Source organism: Cygnus olor, chromosome 5 (genome assembly GCF_009769625.2).
Source record: "Cygnus olor isolate bCygOlo1 chromosome 5, bCygOlo1.pri.v2, whole genome shotgun sequence".
Classification (NCBI taxonomy): domain Eukaryota; kingdom Metazoa; phylum Chordata; class Aves; order Anseriformes; family Anatidae; genus Cygnus; species Cygnus olor.
The window spans coordinates 22,593,725-22,614,297 of record NC_049173.1 but is presented as its reverse complement, the minus strand read 5'-3'; the positions used below and the strand labels follow the sequence as shown (position 1 = coordinate 22,614,297).

The window sequence follows — 20,573 nt, the reverse complement described above, 5'->3', positions numbered from 1 at the left end:
TAATCACACCATGTGGCAGAGCTCTGGCAGCCGCCTAGTCCCTTCGTGCTGCAGTTAACATTGTCGCTGTGTCAGGGATCACGTTGATTCACCCCTGCCTGGTGTTGGTCCTGGAAAACCTGCGTGATGCAGGACCTCTCAGAGGCTCGTGCCTGAGGGGTCTAGAGACACAGCATGCAAAGAGCTCCTTTGAATACAGGTTTTCCTTATGAATTCTTTTGCTAGCGTAACTTATGCCTTAAATACCTTATCAAAAGAAACTATTACCACCAAAGTTGTATTTTCATCTAGTATAACAATATCTGTACTCAAGCTTTTTTCATTGTCAATATCATGATTACAGGAGATCTCTCTTTATTTTGTATACCCAACTGGAGTATCTGTGCCATTATATCTTAAGGTAAGAGTAGGCCTAAATTACCTAAGTGATATATTTATACACAGTGTGCCATATGGACCTACAGTAGGGTCATTCATCTTTTCCCTAAGTGTGATGGAGTCAGCAAATCTTACTAAGCAGATTCTTAGAAAGTGAATCTTGCAGTGACTGAGCACAATACTGTTTTAAGCAGTACAGGTCTGAGGTTCCTCTAACCCAACCTTTGATAAAGTAGATTGATCCTGTCTTGGAAATCATCTGCGTTCTCAGTACTTGGATCACTTTTATAAATTTCCAGGGCTGGGCAGGAAGTACCTATTGCTTGGATCTTACCGGTTTCCCAGAAACATTTACACCTCTGAGTAAGATCTGTACTATGACTCGTAAGTTCCCTGAGCTAGATGACCCTTGCTTTGGTTAATAACAAATGAGTGGGATGAGCCTTTAATACAATAGCAGGTAAGATTAAAAACAGTAGAGAAAATGAGGTAAAAGGGAGGAAGTAAGGATCCTTTTGACTTGTGCCCTTGGATGCCACCATCTCTCTTTAAGGAAGCTTATTTAATTAGAATATTTCCACAGTGTCAGCATATACCCTACACACCTGATTTTCTTTCCTTTTTTTTTTTAAGAGCATGTTCCTTAGAATTCTTGTTAGAAGTCGCACATGAAACAGGAAACTTTGAAACATCACAGCTTAATGTGCAGTTGCCTGGTAAAATCCCATTCATCCTCACTGATGAGGAGGTTATGTTCCAACAGACTGTGGGAGTAACTCCTGGGCAGCCGAGTTACCCAGTCTTTCAACATTTTCCACAGCATCTTTAAAACTGACTTCTGTTTTAGGATATCAAAACAAGTGAGAAATTAATTTACATGGGGTTTACTGATTTTTCTGCTTTAGGTTATAGTGGAAGCAAGTTGGAGTTCAAAAATCCTTTATCATTGTCATTCCATCCACCTCTTCTAAGCTAGGAGATTTTTAGATATAAACCTTGTTCAGAGCTTTCTCTCCACAATTGAAATGTCAGTGTGCTGACCCCTGCTCCAATTGCATTCCCTGCTGGCTTCTTGAACCATGGCGCTTATTAATGAAATAAGCAAAGATGGAAGTGTCTGGGTTTTTCTTTCTTTTTTTTCCCCCTCTCCTCTCCTCTCCCAGCAAACCTGCAGTCAGTCATTAAGTGCCATCGTGTGAGAGGAAATGGCTTGTTAGAAAGAAAAGCCCTGATTTTTTTTTTTTTGAAGAATACCATCAGGAACAGGCTATGATTAATACACATAATTGAAACAAATTGCAGCTAACTGCAGAAAAGCATCTCCCAGCTGTTGACAGAAGGAAATTGCTGACAGCCTTTTCCCATTCAGTGAAGAAAAAGAGAGAGTCAGAGAAAGGAACCTTGCCCAGTTCATGCAAATGTGTGGCACCTGCCTGCATGTACATGTACAAAAGCACTCACACCCAGCATGCACGTCGTCATGTCTGGATCTATTTGCATGTACAGACATGTTCCATGTGCGGGTCCAAACCAAACGTTTGCTGGTTCATTCCCCCATGTGTGTAGGCTCCTTGCATGTTTGTGCGTGCCCGCTGTGCTGAGCGGGCAGTGTGCCTGTAGTGCCGATGGAACGAGAGTCGCCCGGGAGGCACCGCCTGCTCCCCCAGAGCAGAGGCTCTGACTGTGTCTGTGCTTACCTGTGTGACGTCGTGGATTCACCCAGGAAACAGCGAAGACCCCATCTTCTAAAGGGAGCCCTTCCTGTGGCTGCATTTCTTAAGAGGAGACGCTCATTTTTGGCGTTTTGGATCTCTGTTCTGTTCTTCTGCCCCTTTCGCCTTTTGCCTTTCATGCTCCTGTTTACCACTAACAGTCTAAATAGAAAGCACTTAGATGCAAGATAGGAGTCCAAGGTTAGGAGAGTCACCTTGGATTGAAATGCCTTGCGGACAGCTGACAGATCAGAGCCTTGTGTGCTTCAGAAAGTTGCTCAGGACAGGAATGTAATACAGTTAATTCAGTTGATGGCTTCTGCTGAGGCAATTGTTGAGTGGGTTGCATTGCTTGTTTTCTGTAGAAGTTCGTTGTGTGTACACTGTGTATAACAGGCCCATCCACTGCTCTTCTCCCCTGCAGACGTGTGATTGCCCCACAGAGGTGATCCACGTGAACGCTGGTGAGCAGAAGGCAAAGTCAGAGAGCTCTAGCAGACTGGCAGTAACATCTAGGAAATTGACTGGCAAAACTGGAACTGAGGATGATGAGCTAGTACTTAACAAACCTCCTTTCTTGTGGTCATCTGTTGATTTCATAATCTGAGCTTCTCTGGGTCAGTCTGCAAGGGCATTTTGACTTTTATTTGGAGTCAAGCAGGAACATCAAGTATGAGTTATTGCTCTGGTATCTGCCTTTAAAGCTGATTGCTGGGGTGTGATACCAGATGGTAAAAAATAATAATAATAAAAATTCTGCCAGTTGTAGTTTTTCTGGTTGAAATAACGCTACGAAGCCTGTTTGTAACCACATGCATTTTGTGTTATAAAAATAACCTTCTTGAACTGGTTCCTAATCTATTATTCCCCTTCCCTTTGTGCTGATGTTCACTGTAAACACATCAATATCGAAGCAGTTAGCAAACATCCCTTTATCAGAAGTGTATGCTGATCCCAGTGGAAGCTCAGGACAGCAGAAGCAGCAGCAGGGAAATAACTGATAAACTCAGATGTTACAGGTTATGGATTGTGTTTATGAGTTAATGATTCATAGAAGATGCAACCAAGGGGGTGAAAGAGGGCTGGAGCAATTGACATTTGAAGTTAAAATGAGGAAACCATGAGTTTGTCTATAGTACCACCCAGGGAGATTGGGAAGAGTCCCAGAACGTGTTAGTGAAAAACACGAATGCTGAAAGAATTAAAAATAACATCACGTTGGTGATGCTGGAAGGGAGGTAGCTGACTCAGGCTGTTGCCATATTAACAAATCACTCTAAGGCAAGCTAGACTCTGATTTTACCTATTCACAATAACCACATGTGTACACTTCTGTGTACACTAAGAGAACGTGAGTTAATCTAGCATATTGCCATTAAAGTATGAGCTGCCTTGTGTTTACTGAAGGGTAAGATGATGCTTATGGAAGACTACATCAGACGCTTCACAGTATTCTACACCCTTGCTTATTGCTCAGAAACATGAATGTCCAGTCTCTCATGATCACTCTGACCATGCCTGCTTACCGTGCAAAGCCAAGTCTCCCATTGCTCTGATTTCCTTCTGCCCCTTTAAACTTCGCTTGCAGCTAAGAAGGATCATGTACCCAACTGCATTTTGTCCTCACTGGTTATGCAATGTTAATGCAGCGCTATGCACACAAGATAGTCTGTTCTAGAAAGAGCTGTGTTTATGCTTTGGTTTTAGCAATTTCTTCTGTTTATAGTGCTGAAAAAGCAGGCACTTGTGAAGTCTGGAGGTGCCTGCAGGGCTGCAGCGCCTTGAAGGATAAGCAGAACTGGCCACAGTGCCCGTGTCCTTCATCACGGACTGTTCTGAGGGGTACTTGCACAACTATGAGAAATTGGAGTTGTTTCATGATTAAAATTCCCATCAAGGATCATTTTAGTCTTTTGGGGTCTGTCATTTCATTTCACAGAACTGAGACTGAGTTGTGCACATATAAAACACACCGAGTCACCCAGGACTATAGAGGTACTTTAGGAAGTTACTACAATTCTCTTAAGAGCTTTGAAATGAGTCCTTAATTCACCTCCACTGAGAAGAAACACGGAATATTAGGGGCCAATGAGCTCGTGGTATCAGGATGCAATGAAGTCTTTAAGTCAGCACAAGTATTTGCTTGCTGATCATATCCACTTGAGACATTTTCTTTTTCACAACCGTTCCTTGCAGAGGCCATTCAAGGAGACGTGGCTGGTGAGGAAGGCAGCAGCTCTGCATATAATGTATAATAATAATAAAGAATGCTGCATCACGCTATGGTCAGACCAAGCAGACTGTAGAAATTTGTAATCTGGCTAGCAGACTGTCGCACAAAAATAGCAAAGTGAATTTCCAGAAATGTGCATACGCAGCAGCAGGAACAACTGTGATTCTCCATGTGCTGCAGGTGAGGGAGCCTAATGGTATAACAGGTCAGGAAAATGTACAAAGCTTTGGTGTTGGTATCGACTGTTCACAGTGAGCTCCCTTGCTGCTTTGTCTTCCTGGAGTAAAGTTGCACAGTTACCCTTTGTTTCTTGGGTTAAAGTGCAGTTACAAGCCAGAAAAAGTTGTGTAAAATTGAAAAAAATAATATATATATTCAACGGAACTTCCTTGTGTTTTTTAGTTTTAATTGCCTGAGTGTAAGGAAAAAACTGCATCTATATGTATATATAGATAGACTAATTATAAAAATTAATGTAATTATATATAATTTTCTTCCCTCTTATTTTTCTTAGCGCTGCAGAACAAACACAATTCTGGGGAAAAAAAAGTTACCTTCTATTCTGACACATGTATTAACAGAACGGCTTCTTAAAGTGTAATGTCAGGGCCACTTCTGCCAGCAGTCCTCCTTCAGTGGCCTCCTAGGAGGTCACGGCATTAGGAAGGTATGAGTAGAACTTGGTCTGCCACGTCTTTGTTGCTAGAGATAGCGTGAAGAGAGATCCTGCCTCGTCTGTGACTCCACAAAGTGGTGGCAGACCTAGCAGTTATGGGGGGGGACGGATGGACAGGAGGACACAACAAACAACCACCCACACACTTATTTTTATTCGAACTGAGCACATTTGATCAGGTAGCTGTCAAGAGACAATTAACCCGGAGGCTCGGGAGGTTACTTTGGCAAAGTCAGTTTTCAGAATTGTCTTGTATTTTAAAAATAGGGATACTTTCCACACAGCAGGGGCTTAAACGGTCCTTAACCCTGACCATACACAAGATTATGCGAGGGTTTGACCTGGGGGTCTTGGCCAAAACTGCCCTCCCTCCTTCCCCAACCCCCTGGCCAGCTTTCAGCTTGAAAATGGCAAGACCCCAGTGGCAGTGGGTTAATGGAGTTGTTAAAATGTGGCAACATGGAGAAGAGGGACAACACCTTGCTAAAATAGGGTTAGAAAATATTTATAAAGCATACAAGTCCCCCTGGTGTTTAGATTAAAATGAGTCTTTGCTATTAAATATATATATATATATATATATATATATATATATATATATATATATCCCCACCACAAAACCACAGAAATCAAGACCCTTCAGGGCAAACTCATCTCCAGGAAAATAATGGCAGCACCTTTCTGGACTCAGAGAAACACATTTTTCAACAATAGTTATAACACAAGGGCTGTGTCACACTTCCTGCAGGGAGATTTGAAAAGTCATTTTTGCAGCAGCTGGGCATTGCTTGTATGAGTAAGAATTACATCAGTTCTGACCTTCTAACGATGGGCTTAAGGAAAATAACATGAACGCAGGTACCAGCATGGTTGCCGTCTTACATCCAGTGGTATACCTTCACTGATTACCATAAAATTAGTCCGATTTTTTATTAAGGCCAGTGGGATCAGGATTTGGCTTATAGTACTGAAGAGAAGCTCTGGTTTTTATTTTTTTTTAGTTGACATCCAGTATCAGAAACTATAGATAGTTCTAATAAGATTGTTCTTTGCAGTAGGTTGAACTAACAAAAACAGCTGGGCTTATTCCTGGTGCTAAGTCATATCAAGATGAAAGATGTTTCATTGATGATATGAAGCTACAGATTTTGGGTGAGCTAATAGAATAGCTGTGATCACTATTCTGAATAGTGTTGATCATTTCAGAAATTTATGAAAACAGGTGAGTTGAGAATTATTCTAAGATATTTACAGTATATATGCAGCATGAATTTTTAATGTGTTAAAATAAATATTTATATATCGATGTATATGCCATGTATATTACGTATGTATCTGTAGATATATACAACATAAAAATAGCCAAGAAATAATTCCAATCTTGATACAACTGGTTCAGTTAAAGACAAAATCAAAAGCAAACCAAAATGAAATATTTATTTTCAAAGTCTTTTTGGTTTGGTGGGGTTTGAAGAGAAGATTCTGTATATTTCTAGCAATTAGCCAAGCTGCTTTTTGCCTAAGTAGTACCTTCTCTGTTCATTAGCATCTCTACCAGATAGATAGAGATGCTAAACTGAACTAGTTACTGCCAAACCAGAGCATTTACTGCACTGCTGCTGAGCTTCTCCCCCCTCTGACTTTTGTACCTCTTACTCCACTCCTGTTTGTCAGTCTTGTCTCAATTTCATGTAAAATCTTCAAAAGTGTGCTTATGTTTTCCACAAGTGCCTAGGTGAATAAGAAGCTGTGTCCAGACGAGTTTTGTGGAGCTTCTGTCAAATTTTTATCCTCTGAACTTTCCTGAGTGTTGCCTGGCCCCAGTTCTGTACACCCAGGGAGCTACTGAAATGGACAAGCAGGGGCTTTTTAGTGCAGTAACAGCAAAACCCCAAACGTTTGATAATGATGGGCAAAGCTGTCTTTTGCACATACAAGGAGACTATCATGAAAAAGATTGCTGTGTTGAAATTTGTATGTCGTTTCTGTGTACCTAGCATTTGCTCTTGAAGTCTGAGATATGCTGGTCTGATCTTCAAGCATGGTGGTGACATGCAGCCATTACAGATTTCCTGTAATGTTAAAGAAGAGAGACTTCAGAAAATGCCAATTAACTGGTTTGACTTAGTCTCACCCCGAGCTGAGAACATTGCAGGGTTTCTGGGAGCCTTCCTCTGGACCACTGCCTATACCGTCTGCTTCATGTCTAGGTGCTCCTGCACCCAGGAGAAGCCATCTCCTGCTTACTTGGAACCGCAGCTGCACGCTTCATGGGATGAGCCTCCCTGTTGGTAGAGGAGAGTTGTTGACAGGTTTTATCATTGCTGAGGTTCCTAACTCAGCTGAATGCTGTTTGGTTCTTCTAATGAATGTAATTATCTGTGTGCTGGTAGGAGCTAGGCCCACAACAGCAGAGGTATAGGATGGCAGTGGTGCTTGTCTTTGTCTTCTCTGCTTTGTGTAGTTTTGTTTTCTATTAAAGCTCCTTGCTGCTTCTGTCAGCTTTGCATGTATTTATATAGACATATATTTCTTTGTGCATGAGCTTAATACCATTAAATACCTCACAAGTGTTCCCTGTCCTCTTTGCTTTCCTTTTTTGTCTCACGTGGGCCTTGGTTTTGCGCACAGCTTTGCTACAGCCAAGCTGTAAGGGAGGTAATAAATCGTGTGCGTGGCAAGATAAAGCGGAATCAAACCCCCGTATAGCTGCGCTCTGTTACTTTTATGTGCATTGCTCTTTCCCTTCTGCCTGTAGTAGTGTCAGCAATGGTCTAGCCTTCCCTTCCTCCAGCATTATGTTTTCAGCATGCGTTGATTGTTGTGGGGTAGGGGTTTTTCAGCGGCATGCGGTGGGAAAGGTCAGCTGTCAGAAACAAGCCTGTCCACAACTGATAAGGCATTCGAGAGATTGGATTTGACTCATTAAGCACCCTCCCTGTAGACATGGAGTCTGCTCTGCTGCAAGGGGGAAAAAAAAAAAAAAAAGGCAAGCAGGAAGGGAAAAAGCCCAGGATGGAGTTGGAGCATGCGCCTGAATGCCCTGGCACACCCTCCCCTTGCCCCCCAACATGCTGCAGGAGCTCGGTGCGCTTCCACCACCTCCATCCCCGCACGCACCCTGCCTGTGTGTGCTTGTGCCCCGACGTTGCACACGTTCACTCCTGCAGTTACACCTACTCAGGGTGTATTCATTTTCTCTGTGTACATGCAGGTGTGTAGGTTCTCAAGTGTGGGCTCCCCGAAGCTCTGTGGGGAGGTGCGGTTCATGCCCTCGTACATGCACTGTGAGGAGTATGAGGGTGTTCGTTCTGCCCTGTTTTACATGTGTGCATGTACAGCTGCTCTAACCTGGTTTTGTGCTTGTCACTCTTGTAAACCTCTTCCCACTAATGTGTGCTTCCTTTCATGCTGTAACAAAGGGTAAAGCTCCTCTTTCTGCGTATAAATAAATAATATATATATATATATATATATATACACATCACATTTGTTCATATGTGTTTTTCCTGCTTTTCTGGGTGAATGTGCTGTGCAGCCATACTGCTTGTATCTGCATATACATACACTGGCTGCGTAGATATAGCAGAAGCCTAATGTGTTTCTCATTGCATACAAATGCACACATTTTTGCCCCTAAATAATTACTGGCCAAAGCTGCTCTGCCAGCTTGTTAACAGTCCCTTGCCTGTGGCTTTGTTTTGAGAAGAATGATTGTGCCTCAAATTGGGTTTGGAGACTGCTACTTCCATAAACGCTCTTAATGATTTCTCACGACGAACATAAACGAAGGGCGGCGGTGATGCTTGGCAATGTGTTTCAATAGCGTGGCAATGCTGGGTTCGAGGCGTGCCCACTGCTCGGTGGTGCTGAGGCCCCGAGGAGCTGGTGGTACTGCAGTCTCCGTGGTGCCCGTCGTGTGCATGGCTCTGCCCAGCTCCGTGTCTTTTCCCACCTCACCTTGGCTTTCACCTTCCTTCTCATCTCCCCTTTCCTGCGGGCATGGCTTTCAATACTGCTCTCTGGTATTGAAAAAGGATAATTTTGAGGATCATTATCGTGTTATTACAGTGATTAGCTTTAACTATTTATCTATTCACACTTTGTGCTGGAAGGATGCCCACAGGGCTCCCTGCTCAGCAGCAAGCGTGACGCCTGCTGGAAGGCTGCAGCCAACGCAAGCGCGTGTGCCTACACGTGCACACCTCTTGCACTGATGCCTGTCGGCTCCTGGCTTTCCAGCACCTTACTTTAAGATCTTCCAGTAGTTTCCTAATATAATGCCCTTCCACAGAAGTAGGAGTTTCTCTTCCCACCGTGCTGCTTGGATCCAGTTAAGACCTGAATGCGCTTCTCATCTTCCTTTCTCTCTGTCTTGGTCTCAATCTTTTTTTGTTTGTTCCTGTGGTCAGATTTGGAAGGCTCCCACCAGCTGTCCCTGTGTTTTTTCCCAAGTAGGACTGACACCGCTATGCGTGCAGGTAATCACTGAATGGTTTGGGTTGGAAGCGACCTTAAAGATCATCTTTTTCCAACCCCCTGCCATGGGCAGGGACACCTCCCACCAGACCAGGTTGCCCAAAGCCCCATCCAGCCTGGTCTTGAGCACCTCCAGGGATGGGGCAGCCACAGCTTCTCTGGGCAGCCTGTGCCAGTGCCTCACCACCCTCTGAGGGAAGAATTTCCTCCTAATATCTAATCTAAATCTCCCTCTTTCTTAGTTTAAAGCCATTACTCCTTGTCCTATCTCTATGCTCCCTGACAAGAGTCCCTCCCCAGCTTTCCTGTAGCCCCCTGTAGGCACTGAAAGGCTTCTGTAAGGTCTCCCTGGAGCCTTCTCTTTTCCAGGCTGAATGACCCCTACTCCCTCAGCCTTTCTTCAGGGAAGACAGCTATAGGTTTCTAACACTTCTTTCCCTAATGTTATGGCTTTTACCAAGGTCAGAAAGTTTGGAGAGGACCTTATCTTCAGTATGGTGAAGAAAAAATATGCCAAACACACACCCTGTTTTGTTAGATGAATATTTGTGCTCTTGCATCTGCACCCATTAAGAAACAGATCTAAATACCTACCAGGTATTAGGATAAGTTTTTAGAGTTTAACTTTTTTTTTTTAATAGACTAGAAGAGCAACAGTAGTGTGAAATTTGGGATTGCAACTAGGATTACTGTTGAAGAATAACAAATCTCTCTGAGCTGGTTAATATCATGTTGCTTGTTGGCATAAAACTTCAATTTTTTATTTAAAAAAAAAAAGCATGGTCCATGTAACTACATTTTTAGTCAGTAAAGTATGTGAGATAAAAAGATGGTGAGTGAACAGCTCAGCTGTACCCTTGCATGCTCCTACCCCTTGTGCTGCCATGCATGTTGTATGCATAACAGTGGAGGGGCAGTGTAACAGCCCTGCTGTAGTGACACCTGTGCAAAGAGTAAGGCTGGTGAATATGTTACATCTTGAGTTTTATGTTCATGGTGCTGTGATGTTCTCTTCTCTGGTCAGTTTGCATTTTGCTGTATGTTCAGTCTGTGAGGAAACGCTTCTTCTGGGTATTATGTTCAAAGATTAGCATCGTTATGTTTCACAATGGTGCACTAGGAGAAGGGTAAACTAGGAGAAATTCAGAGCAAAATAAAAACATGGGAAAAAATAAACACAGCAGTAATTGGAATTGTCCTCACCCATGCTCAGTGGTGAGGAACCTAAAGAAGTTCTTATGCCCAGTACATAGTCATGGGGTCTGAGCTCTTAACAAAATCAGTAACAATGCCTTGCTTTTCTTCCATGTACAGGAGCTTGGAAAGGAGGGGAGCAAAACTGTTCAAAGAAATGAAGAGGGTTAAAGAAAAAAAGTGTACTTAATTCAGCCAAAAGAAATTGATAATTTATGTGAATATATCAAATTGTTTCAGGAAAATTAATTTTTTAAATTGATTTATTGAGCGCCACTTTTAAAGTAAACGTGTTTCATGCTTTTAGTGTGAAATGGAGCTCTGCTTTTTTACATTTTTTTTGAAGAAATGCATTTAAGGAAGTGTAAAACAAAAACGTTACATTTCATTTGGGGTCAAGCAAGATATTGTCACAGACTTGTTTTTTGTCTCCTTGGCCAGTTGATCAGAATATAAATAATGTGTACAGCTCTAAGCACTTAGTGCCATAGTTATCCTGATAATAGGAGTTTATTGTTTCTTTGCAAATGACAGGCAATGCAAATTGATAACAGTAGAGCTGTCTACACTTAATGGACAATGGAAAATACGTGAAGAGAGGGATACCCAGGACACTCTGTACACTGCAAATACTCTGAATGGACACGCAGCTTCTCCTCACAGCTGTGGAACTTTCCTTGTTTTGAAGACAAATTCTATTAAACTTCCAGAGCACTCTTTTCCCATAGATCTCAAGGACTTAACCTATATTTTTGTTATCTTTGTAGTACAGATGGAGGCAGTTGAGGTTAATTAAGTGCCTCAGGTTGCACAGTAAATCAGTGGTAAAGTCAGGGATAAAATGCTCAGGTCCTGACTCCTACACCTGTAGTTTGTCATTTAGAGCAATTTTGGTGGGCAATTTAAAAGATGGCTCAAAAAGATGATGTTACCAACCATATGCTGTAATCTTTTGTAGGCATATGCCATCTTATTTATTCATTTCCATTATTGTAGTACTAATACTTTTGTTGTAAAAGCGTTTTAGCTAAAAGGCTTTATGAAAGCTTTTTTTTTAATCTATTTTGTGTGTTATTGAAGCGAATGATGCTGATGGCTGATTTGTATAGCAATTAGTTCATTCATGCAGGTTCGGATTCTTCTGAGACCCTTCTGTCTTCTGCTTCCCTTCAGAAACAGATAGAAAAGGTAACTTAGAGGGGCAGTAGGGGATGTAAGGCTCATTTTATTGATAAATCTAGATTTAAATAATCCCTGTATATGTTAGACTAACTAGGAGGTTTCTTGCCATACATCTGATACTGTTTTTCCTATCAGATGAGGTTTCATTGAAGTAACTAATACGCTGTTGAGTGAAGAAGAGTTTTCCAGGCACTGTCATTTCTCTGTTTGCTTTCAGTCTCTGCTGTTCAGTGGCAAAAGTGGTCAGGAGAGGTAAACCACTTTGTGGGGCTGGCTGTGGGAATCTTAGGCAGATTTTGCAGTGCAGGGAGTCAGAGACTCCTCTTTTTTTTGGAGCCAACCCAAAGGGCATTGCCCAATGACACAGCCAGCAGCACACAAAGACTGAGCCCGGGCCTCTGGAGCTCCAGTACAGTATCTCCAGAGAAAGCAGTTCTTCCTCCTGTTTTCACTGAGAGCTCTAGAGTTCAGAGGAATAGTAGATTAGTCAGGTTTGACAAAAAGATGAGCATTCGTTGTATCATTGTTTCCTTGATCTCTTCTGAGCTTCAGTTTGTGGACCTTTTCACAAGCATTCTCATCTAGACCTGAAGGGTAATATGTGAAGCAGCTGATAGTGGAGAAGAGGGCATGACTCATGCCAGGCAGCTGGCGTTCTCTGGTGTAAGTTAATCCTTCCTTTGCTCTTACTGGTGAGATGAAAGTGGTAAGATCAGAGCTGCTACAGCATGTGCAAAATTGGGGATCAGCACTCAGAGAGCCCAGTCTTGAGTGTCTCTCACCATTGCATTGGGCTCCTAGGCTAACGTTGTTCTTCACATCTCTTAAACGTGGTGAGAGATGTTCTCCATTGATTTTTATCTACAAAGTTTCTGATGTTGTTACTGTGATTCTTCTCTGCTTCCAAATTCCTAATTATGTGGAGACAATAAGTGAGAATGAGGGGACTGAGGAAACAATAAATAACACTATTTCAAGAAAATCAAACATTGCCTAGTATGGTTTAAACCTAGTAAGCATTTGGGAAACTATTGTTTTTACTGTGGCACTCCAGCTCGGCACTTAGTTTTCTCCATTTTAACATAATTCTATGATTTTACAGCCAACATTTTCAAACAGCAAAAATTCTTTTTCTTCTGAAAAATTATTCATAATAATTTCCTTGAAGTTATAAGTGATGTTCTTTCAGTAAGGTTTTACCAATTCAGTCAGTTTAACCATCTCATTATGCCATTAAGATGACTTAGATAGTCCTACTTTACAGTTTGTGGAATATAAATGCAGTATATGATACGGCTCTCAAAGCTTGCACATATCAGCATCACTGGGTGAAGCTTAGAAGATGCTCTGTACATAGAAGAATGATTCAATATTTTTCATATACATGAATAATTAAATAAGCTTTGTAATACTTTCCAAACAAATATTTGCTTTTGATTACTGAGAGCAGAAAAGTGTGAGATAGCAAGCACGGGACCTTCTGAGAGGATTTGATAAGTGGTGTCACTGATTCGACTGGGTGGTGTGAAGCACAATCAGAGTACGAAAAAAAAAAAAACAAACCCAAACTATTTGGGTACATTTTCTTTTCCTGCCTAAAGGCTAGACAAGAGGAATGCAATAAAAGGCCCTGGACAATTTAGTGGAGGATGCAATAATCTCCTGCTTAGCTGTTCCTGGAGTCTGTCTCCCTCTCTTTAAAGTAACAGTCTGATTATTATTAAACAATCCAGCTTTGTTTTAATAATGTGAATCTGAATGAGCTGCTTCGCTTCTGAGGGCTTTCATTAGGATTTCAGCATTCAGGCACTGGACAGCTCTTTCAGAGGGCTGATGGAAATAGTTCACCTTTTTTGTCCTTCAGAAGTGCTAGCTGACTTATTTTTTGTGACATTTGATGTACAATTTCTCCTCCCCTAACCTCTAAGGGAACATCAGATACATGTGAAAGTGACTCAGAGAGCATAAATCTTTCATTGTTCTGTGACATATCTGAGGATCGTAGATACTATAGGTGACTCCCAGGGCAACCCTTCTGCCCAGAACAGAATTACCTCTTAGCAGATTTCACAGGGTTTTGCCCAGGCTGGGATTCCACCCCATCCTTGAGGAGGTGATGCTGTGATCTCTCAAAGCTCATCATCTAGAACAGCTTCTAAGTCTATTTTCTCCTTGTTTCATACTGTTTGTAGCTAGAATTTATTCTTTCCTGACTTTACTATGACTCAGGCCGAAAGATTTCTTTCAGCTCAGAATTTTAAAACTCTAGGGGTATTGTTGTCAGTAAGAATTAGTATAGAAAAGGGGAAAAGATGTGTGCTCTGACACTGTGACATTTAGTCAGGTCCATACCCAGCTATATAGTGACAAAGCAGGAATACCTGGTAATGTGAACAGCACAGGAAGATTGCAACAAAATTTCTCCCCCCAAAGCTCCCAGTTCAGTTGTACTTGCTGGGATCATTATCTTACCCGTTCATCTGGTCAGAAATAAATTAGATTGTTTCCCTGCCACGCTGCTGAAAGCACAGCTGATGCCCAAGTGCCCTAAGTTCATAGGCACTGAGTACTGTGGCTCTGCTGCAGTACCCCACTGATGCTGCTAGCATATCTGCAGGTGAGGAAGGCCCATCCTGCGAGCAGCAGGACTAATGCCATCAGTGGGAGATGCTGCTCTTTTTTTTTTTTCCTTTTCCCTCTTCATATTTAGGCCTTCTGCATGGCTGCATTTTAAAACATTGTATTATATTCTTGTTGTGCTGACTTGGTTACCTATCCACAATATATTATGAGCACATGGGTATTTTTTCTTGTGGTCTGGATTCCTGGTCAGTTTAACTGGAAGATTTTTTTTTTTTTCTGTCTGCCATGGTGGAAGGCCATAGTGAATTTTAATGGTAATGGTTCTGTTGTCAGTGGCCAACTTTAGAAGCAGATTTTTCATAAGGTAAGTTTTGTACCTGTAGGATTTTCCCAAGTCACAGAGAACCATTGAATGCCAGGGAGAAAAGGGCCCAGTAAGAACTGTTTTACGTATGGACTCGTGTTTGACAGAAGGTCAAAGGAGTAACCAGCTGTTCTGCTGCCTCCATCAATAACACGTTCGGTTTTGGCAGAGAAGCCTGACACTTAGCAGTGTTAGGCCGTCCCTAGATTATCAGACAGCACCAGCTTTTCAGTGCAGAGCACAGCAAACCTCTCAGATAAGGTAAATCCCACCAAACACTGGAGTGGTTATTAATTCTGAAGCAGTGCAGAGAGTTTGCTGTTCTCGCTGACAAAAGACGTGCTCCAATGTTGGCTGTAAACCAAAGCCCAGTGAGACAGGGACTGCCTCGGAGTACACCTGCAGTACAGTGGGCTTTGAGAGGAGGTGAGCAGTTGCCTTCTGTTTTTAAGAGAACTACCTGAAGTTTTCTTTAGGAGACTTCAAGAAAGTTACTCTCCCTTTTTTATATTTTTCTAAGTATTTTCTAGTTGTCTGAGGCCAGAAATCCTAACTGTGACATGAGATGCTGCTTTTGTTGAGTATTAAACTTGCTACCATGGGCAGAATCAGTGCTTCTTGGACTTGTTATTTCCAGCTTTAAGAGCGTATTTATTTTCAGGTATCCTCCAAAACTTTGTAGGCTCCACAGTCTTTGCTGGGGTGGCTTCCTGACACTACTGGGAAAAATGAGAGCTTGCTTTTCCTCCACAAATATGTGAGAGAATGTATCAAATGAGCGCAAGATGGGGAGCTAGGAGGTCCTGAACACTACTTCTGTTACTGATTTTGTTGTTGTTGTTGTTGGCTATGAGTAAATCCGTCAAAATCTGTGCATTCCCTTTTTTATACGAGTCAAAATGTCAAGGTTTCTCTAGTTTCTAGTGATGTGAATTTTGAATATTTGAGTTATCCTTTGTAAGAAGAGTTTTGATAAGAGCACACAGCAACAGCTTTTCACATGAAAACAAAACAAACAACAACAAAACAACAAGGAATTTAAAAGCTACCAGCTGGCTCTCCTGAGTGGGCAATATGGCCATATACAGTATGGGAAGATCCCTGGTCTTTACCTGTCCTGAGAGCTGAGACTTGGCAAACTCTGGAGTTTCTGTAGGGATGAGAAGAGCGAGCAGCTTGGCTCAGGTAGTTGTTGGCCGTGCTTTGGTTTCTGCTCTTGCTATCAGTCTGTAGCACGTAATGGCAGCTGATCTGGGTATTTGAACAGGAGTAGATCTGAGACTTGCCAAATAAATAGGCTTTGCAGTGGGGTGGTAGTGGTGACTGCTTAATGTGCTAGCTGTGCGTGTTAGTGATCAGTCAGAAAAGGCTAATGTTCTCCTTCTTCTCAAAGCCAAGGGATGACTCCGTTCATTCCAGGAAAAGGTCTGTAGTGGTCATTTTGAAGATCCTAGGTTTCAGTTCTACTCTGGCGATTTCTGTGGGTCTTTGAACATGCCAAGGGTTAAGTCTGAATGTGAAGTTTCATACATGTCTCAGAGGTCTGCAAATCCCAGCTGTTGCAGAGAATTTAGTCATGAATGTGTTTTAAAATAAATAATAGGGTTAGATTAATGTTAACAAATGAAATGGAAAATTTAATTGCTTACATCTGCCAAGTAACCTACTTTCACATTCTGATTTTTGTATTTCTACCTAATATTAAGTGAGTTAAAAATTAAATCTTGAGAATCATATATAAATCAAGAGTTTGCAAACATATTCTAAATGCTGTTTTAAGTAAACTTTATTTTTGATGCAGTGGAAAACAGCTGCATTACCACACTTGAACAGCTAGATTATTGCTTCAAGGTAATGTCATTTATGTGTGCAGAGTGTTGCATCCCAGCAAAACCAGGGTTTATTCTATTGTTCCATGTAACATAAACCAGGGATTTCTGTTGACACGGATTTGGGTCTTACATTTAGCTATTCTAGTTTAGGTGCCTTGATATGCTGCAGAAACTCTTTGGTACAGTAGCACTGTTTAAGGAATATGAAAGCCATAAGTACTACAGGGCAATTTGATATAATTCTTTGAGCCCTTAGCATCTGATCCCCTTTTTGTGGAAAGTCTGTGGAGCCTTCAGAAATGTGCATCACAAAGGTCACTAGTTAACAAATGGCTCACAACTCCTTGGTCTTACAGATATCACTAGGCCGTGCCCAAAAGTACACGGAGATACTCTGAGATCCGCAGCACACTCAGGGCTTTTTTCTTCTAAATAATACATTGTGAAGAGAACCTATATCTGTTTTCCCATCACTTGCTCTCTGTTGGTTCTCACGTGCCTTCTGGTCACAGGCATTGCATACATCAGAGCATCCTAACATGCAGACCAGCATGGAAAGGTTGTGCTTGATAAAAGCCTTTCATGTGCCAGGGCATGACAGCTGTGTCAGGCTGCTGCTGTGCTGTAGCTTGGAGGAACGCGCAGTCAAGCTCTTTAGAGCTTGGAGCCTAGTCTGTGCACTAAAGCCTTTAATGTGGCCATGTGCTTAGGTCCACAGACAGCAGTTAAGGAATTAGTGGTTCAGAGAATGTATTTTAGAGGGTATATTGACCTTGGGAGTTGTACTTATGGAGGGGGACAGTTGTGAAGTCTGATCGGCCTGGGAGCCCCAGGGAGATCTGAGAGTTGTGGTCATTTGCAAATTTGAATATTTATCCAGAGCAACCTGGGGAGGAAGAAAGAAACTTATGACAATATATGAAACAGAAGTAGGTCATGTTGTACCAAACCTCTTTGATATACCTGCAGGAAATAAGGATGCAAAGATGGATCAGGTGTGGGGTCCCACTTCTGATGGTGGTAAGCAACAGGTGACTGGAAGAAACAGGCAGGTGATATAGTTGCACACAGGGGTGGGTTGATAGTACCTTACATTAAAACCACTGGTAAGAGTAAGAATGTAAGAGTTATCTCTCTGAATTTTCTGTGCCTTGGCTTGATGAGTCTGCTGTGGTTGCCTTAAATTACCACTTAGATTTCTAATCTACTCTTTGCCTCCTCCTTTGTACTGAGTAGACCAGTGAGATTTTGTCTAAGTGGTTGAGCAACTGTAAATGAGCCCTGTTAATATGTCTTGTACTGAGTGAACAAGCAACCACCCGTGCCCCCCTGCCCCAAAGACATGAAATGTGTGTTCAGTGCCTCACAGATCTGTGGCTGTGGGAAAATGGCTCAGTCGTAATGATTGTGTTTGACTCCTGCCCTCAGACACCAGCTCTTTGATCAGAATTACCTGCAGGTGTATAAAGCATGTGTACAACTTGATTGTAACACATTTCCTTCCGATGGATCAGAAGTGACTAGGCAGGGGAATTATCATTGTGGAGAGTGTTGTTAAGTTCTTGGCTCTGACTTTCAGAATTGCAATCAATATCAGCCCTGTGCTTAGGCTGGTTGTGCATTGACACAAGCATATGAACTGCACTCCTTGGTGGTAGTTCAGCATATTCAGAATAGAATCACTGAATCAAGTAATTCGGAAGAGACCTCCAAAGGCCCCGTAGTCCAACCACTTGCTTAGAGCAAGTCCAATTAGAGCAGACAGCTCAGGAGCACGTGCAGTCAAGTTTTTGGTGTTCTCAAGGATGAAGATTTCAGAGCTTTTCTAGGTCTTTCCTAATGTTGGGCCATCCTCGAGGTGAAACTTTTTTTTTTTTCATATAGAATCAGAATTTCTCATGTTCCAGCTGTGTCAGTTGCCTCTTGACCTCCTTCTGCACAGCTCTGAGATGAATTTGGCTCTCTCTTCTCTCTGCTCTCCCAATTAAGTAGCTGTAGAGAGCACCAAGGTTTCCCCTGAGCCCTCTCTCCTTAAAGCTTTACAAACCCAGCTCTCCCAGCCTCTCCACACCTATCACCTTCTCCAGCACCTTAAGCATTGTGGTAGCTCTTTGCTGAACGCACCACAGAATATTGAAGCTATTTTTATACTGGGGAACTCAATACTGGGTAGAGGACTCCTGATAGGATCTAACAAGTCTCTTAGAGACAGGAAGAATTGCTCTCCCTGGCCTGCAGGTTGCATGCTGCTAATCCAGCCCAGGATGCACTTGATCATCTTTGCTGAAAGGGCACACAGCTGACTTGTGTTCGGCTTGTCCTCTAGGACCCCTGGGTCTTTCTCCATAAAGCTGCTGTTGAGCCAGGTGGCTTCCAATTTGTACTGTTGTAGAGTAATTTGTCTTACTGTTTGCTCACAGGGGTGTGTAGACACACAGTACACTTTCATAAGCACAAACACACGTTACTGTCACTTTCAAAGTGCTCAGATTTTTAATGAATTTATCCTGTGGTACCCTCAATTGAGATGGCAGAAGTGTGTGCTTAAAACAGCCCTATCACTTGAGGATGATATATGTTCTTGTTGCAGCAGTGCTGTTTTGTCAGTACTGTTTCATGCTGCGAGGGCACATATTTCATCACACAGTTGTTTTTCAAGAAAGGCTATGACAAGTATTTTCCCTTTAGTCTTGTACTAACAAATTCTGGCTAATCTGTATTAGGATTACTAAATGAGACAAAATGAAGCAGAAAAAGACTACTAATGTCAATGGCAATACCACCAGCACTTGCCTTATGCCATGGATTGTAAGCAATGATGGTTTGACTGCTTGTACCGTGTTCATGCTCAGAATTGCTTTTGTGTCTGGGAGTCAGCATATGGAGTGGGCAGATCTGTAGGTCTATCTCGACTCCATTGTACATACAATTTTCTACTAGATTGCATGAGTAGGAAGGGACTGCAGACAGTCCTCCGGGAAGCTTTACCATTACAGTCCCCTATTCCTTCCACTAGGCAAGATGAGGGTACCTGGCTGACTTGGGCCACACCAGTGCAGTATTGTGGAGGAACTGATTCTGAGTGACCCTGGAATCCCAGGTAGCAGGAGGTAGATTTCCAACTCATGCCAGCAATTTTGGGGTGTTCAAATGCTGCCTCTGGTTGCTAAGAGATGGATTCAGTGGTTTCCCCTGCGGTACATAAATGAAATCTGTTTATTCATTTTTTTTAAATGAGGAAATTATTAATGTCACATGCTCTGAAAAATCACCCATGTTTATTTTTGCTGTATTAAAAGCATGCCTAGTAAAGATTCTCTGGATAAGGTGATCGGACAAAGTTCTGGGACATGTTTACCAACAGTATCATTTCTTACAGCTGTGGACAAATGTGTGTTGTGTGGACTTCTCTCATACTTTCAAAGAAGGAAACTATAGGACGTTTTGGCTTTCTTGTCTGCTTGGTCTCATTAAGTTGAAAGAAAGGGGAAGTTCTGTGGAGATTATATTTTGGTGTCTATCTTAGATTGCCTAGCAGATAGGTTAAAAGCAGAGCATTGAATTGAGCAAGGAAGCTAAATATCAGCATTTGGGAGACTTTGGTTCCTCTTGGAACAACATGTGATGGTCATGTTGTTAATATCAGAATTTTCTATCATTCTCCTGATAAGGATGTACAGTGTCTTATAGCAGTGTCTTTAAATGTACTTATCCTAGGCTCTGTTGCACACTTGTGAATGGTCCCTGCGGTGGCAGTGCTGCAGTGAAACTGAAAACATAGCACTGAAATTTATGGGTACTGAGGACCCTGCTGTTAATTGTCTTGATAGCCATACTGCAACAGGAGCCGTACAGTCATTAGCATGTCATGATATATGGCTGTACAGAACATTAACAGTGCTGTGGGAATTCTCAGAAATTTCATAGCTAGCTTCAATCT

General features: G+C 42.1%; 1 protein-coding gene across 1 annotated transcript in view; it reads left to right on the top strand.

The window, feature by feature from the left end:
• Positions 1-20,573, top strand: part of NRXN3 (neurexin 3) — a 1,009,770-nt gene that overhangs the window by 258,694 nt on the left and 730,503 nt on the right.